We start from the raw sequence: 4,018 nt of genomic DNA, 5'->3' as shown, positions 1-4,018 counted from the left end.
AAAGCATTTTTGTCTGATGTGAACGGTTGCATATACTGTATAAAGCAGTATTCAATCTGATGAGTCAGCATTAGTTGTTACCAAAATTCACCCTGATTGTCTAATCTCCTCTGTTTCAGACTTTAAAAAGCATTTTTGTCTGATGTGAACAGTTGCAGATATAAAGCAGAGTCACCAAATCTGATGAGTCAGCATTAGTTGTTACCAAAATTCGTTACCCTCCTCTATTTCACACAGAATGGCTTTAATGTTACCAAAATTCACCCTGATTGTCTAATCTCCTCTGTTTCATTCTTTAAAAAGCATTTTTGTCTGATGTGAACGGTTGCAGATATAAAGCAGAGTTTTCAAATCTGGTAATGGCGCTTTAGACGTTACCAAAATTCGTTACGCTCCTCTATTTCACACAGAATGGCTTTAATGTTAGCAAAATTCATTCTGGTGATGTCTAATCTCCTCTAATATTACCAAAATTCAAAATTAAAAAGCATTTTTGTCTGATGTGAACGGTTGCATATATTGTATAAAGCAGTCTTCAGTCTGATGAGTCAGCATTAGTTGTTACCAAAATTCGTTACGCTCCTCTATTTCACACAGAATGGCTTTAATGTTACCAAAATTCACCCTGATTGTCTAATCTCCTCTGTTTCAGACTTCTAAAAGCATTTTTGTCTGATGTGAACAGTTGCAGATATAAAGCAGAGTTTTCAAATCTGGTAATGGCGCTTTAGACGTTACCAAAATTCGTTACGCTCCTCTATTTCACACAGAATGGCTTTAATGTTACCAAAATTCATTCTGGTGATGTCTAATCTCCTCTAATATTCCCAAAATTCAAAATTAAAAAGCATTTTTGTCTGATGTGAACGGTTGCATATATTGTATAAAGCAGTCTTCAATCTGATGAGTCAGCATTAGTTGTTAACAAAATTCGTTACGCTCCTCTATTTCACACAGAATGGCTTTAATGTTACCAAAATTCACCCTGATTGTCTAATCTCCTCTGTTTCAGACTTCTAAAAGCATTTTTGTCTGATGTGAACAGTTGCAGATATAAAGCAGAGTTTTCAAATCTGGTAATGACGCTTTAGACGTTACCAAAATTCGTTACGCTCCTCTATTTCACACAGAATGGCTTTAATGTTACCAAAATTCATTCTGGTGATGTCTAATCTCCTCTAATATTCCCAAAATTCAAAATTAAAAAGCATTTTTGTCTGATGTGAACGGTTGCATATATTGTATAAAGCAGTCTTCAATCTGATGAGTCAGCATTAGTTGTTAACAAAATTCGTTACGCTCCTCTATTTCACACTGAATGGCTTTAATGTTACCAAAATTCACCCTGATTGTCTAATCTCCTCTGTTTCATACTCTAGAAAGCACTTTGGTCTGATGTGAACAGTTGTGAATATAGAGTAAGGTCACCGCATCCCATAAGGCAGCATAACTGGTTACCAAAATCTGGTCCTCCTCCTCTAATTAATGAGGAAAGTACAGATCAGTTTGTGATTGGTTGTTCGTGTTCATTTCACAATGCGCGTTAAAGAAGCCTATACCGAAGAAAATGAATGGTTTAATTGGACAGCATATTATTCATCTAATTAGCCAACATAGCAACTGTGTAATCATAAATCACATATACTGCATTCACTGTGCTGTTTTCCTTCTGGATTAGAAGATTATTATTGAACAATTACAGGTTGCAACTGCACCCACGCTTTTCCTTCACTTCAGAGTTGCCCAGGGTGATGATTTGTTTTGAAACAACCTTGCAAAATGAGCACCATGCAGAGGTGTCTTGAGAACGCCTTGGCTGCCCTTTCAGGGTCCTTAAAGTCATTGTAGCATGTAATTGTGGCAGGAGTGCCAGCGAAAGAGAATTGGATGGTAGAATGTATTGGTGCAAACAGGGGTTTCAACAGTAATAGATGCCTCTTAATAAAGGCTGAGCAATTTTGTGTTCAATAACAATCCAGTTTTCACCCTGGAAATTGACCTGGTGGTATGAACAGTGGAAAATACTTGTTGAGTTGCTGGGAAAAAACTTCAGGAGTAGGAGTAGAATTATTTTTTTTTTTTTTTTATCTGTCTATCTGTCTGTCTGTCTGTATTATCTATCTATATATCTATCTATATCATTTGTTTGTGCTATTCCATATTTCTCTTACAGAAACATGGCTGTGATGATCTTATTGACTCATGTAGATTTGTCACAGGTGTATTCATCTGTTTTCCTGAATGAGGTAAGCTACTGTTTGTTTCAGAAGACCTCAAGAAGCAATAAGGATTGATGTGACTGAAATTACAAAAAGCAGAAACTATCTGGGTGAGTAACATTTCAATTTAAATGTACCAAACAATCCACATAAGCTTGTCAGAGTGTGAAATTTCAGATTTGATATGAAGCTGTATGAATGCATGTGAGCAGAGTGAATGACTTATTGATCGCTGGAATGATACACTATGGGCCAGATTTACTAATCGGGGCAAATTAGCGAGAATGCGATCCACAAATGCGCCGATGGGAGTGGCAAGTTTTGCACTTGATCTACTGCTGACGCACAAATTAAAGAACACAGACACAGTCAAATCAATTACATAATGATCAGTGCAATCTACCAAGAGCAGTGCAAATTAGTGTTGGGTTGCAAATAAGCAGAACTGATGCTCATCAGGTGCGGGTCGACACAGGTGTAATATGCAGAAAATATCTTCCTCTTGCATTCCAAAGAAATTAATACGAGTGGAAAATATTTTCTCCCTTCTACTACGCGCACTCTGCTGTGTCTCCTCCTAGAAGCAACAATTGCAGCCATGTCGCAAAATGGGTTAAGACATCCTTTTTTGGGCGGTAAATAATGGCGCAAATATCAGTAAATTGACTAGCTCAAACATTAGTAAATCGCGTTATGTGATTCATTTAAATACTCTCCTCCCATAAATTTTGTGTCTGAAAGGGAAACTCCTACAAATGCATATGCAATAAGGTCAGCCGCAAAAACAACTCAGTCCTAAGTTGTACTAAAAAAGTGGTACAAAAAAAAATGGTTTGCGGGTTTTACATTTGCAAAAAAACAATAATACAGAATTGGTTTATGCCACATATGTTCAATAACATATTGGATACTGGATTGTACATAACCTCCTCAAAATAGTGAACTGTGAATGTATAATAACACAACTTAATAAGGCTAAGCCTGTTATTATTGATGCCTGGAAATGTCTTTCTTCCAATATATTGGACTGTAAATAAAATGCATATGTATTAGCATATGTAAAAATCATGGATCCGACTGTTGAAATGATTTGTCTGTTGCTTCCCTTTTTTTTCTTTTTGCTTTGTTGGATGTTTCCTATATATGTGTATTATCTTTTGTTATGTTTAAAAAGCAATAAAAAATGACATAATATTTCTTAAGTACACAATTTTCAGAGCTCCCTCGAAAATATTTTTAGATCTATGTAGTTATTTGCATTTCTTCTAGGATATAATAAATGTGAATATGTTAAAATGGAAAATCTTCACAAACAGTTGAAACCGGCAATCCTTAATGTTGCCCAAAATAGATGATATTCCAGCAGCAAAACCCTGGAGTGCACTATGAATTCATTCTCTCTGTAGAAAACCGTTGAAGCCCACGGCATCCTCATTACAACAGACCTGGAGGTAAGCCCTGAAAGGAGCAGTCCATGTCATATTTACAGAGTTTGAGATGTTTGCTTTCTCTGATAGACTCTGGAGCTGAAAGCTAGTCTTTTGCAGAAGCAATTGTTACACATGACCTTAATACAAACGAGAATGACAATGGACTATTGATCGTTCCATTGTTCTATCTATCTATATGTCTATCTATCTATTGTTTCCATCCAACCATTGTTCCATTTATCTATCTATCTATCTATCTATCTATCTATCTATCTATCTATCTATCTATCTATCTATCTATCTATCTATCTATCTATCTATCTATCTATCTAACTGTGTCTGTCTGTCAATCAGTCTATCTATCTATCT

General features: G+C 35.9%; 1 long non-coding RNA gene across 1 annotated transcript in view; it reads left to right on the top strand.

The window, feature by feature from the left end:
* Window positions 1–1,156: 1,156 nt before the first annotated feature.
* The window catches only part of LOC125247563, an 11,212-nt gene continuing 8,350 nt past the window's right edge, over window positions 1,157–4,018 (top strand). The window contains exons 1-2 of the long non-coding RNA XR_007180112.1: window positions 1,157–2,329; window positions 3,571–3,670. This is a non-coding gene — a long non-coding RNA (uncharacterized LOC125247563). The remainder of the gene's footprint in view (window positions 2,330–3,570; window positions 3,671–4,018) is intronic.

The sequence above is a fragment of the Megalobrama amblycephala genome, linkage group LG15 (genome assembly GCF_018812025.1).
Source record: "Megalobrama amblycephala isolate DHTTF-2021 linkage group LG15, ASM1881202v1, whole genome shotgun sequence".
Classification (NCBI taxonomy): domain Eukaryota; kingdom Metazoa; phylum Chordata; class Actinopteri; order Cypriniformes; family Xenocyprididae; genus Megalobrama; species Megalobrama amblycephala.
The sequence above is the reverse complement of the archived record's forward strand: the minus strand, read 5'-3'. Positions and strand labels throughout refer to the sequence as shown.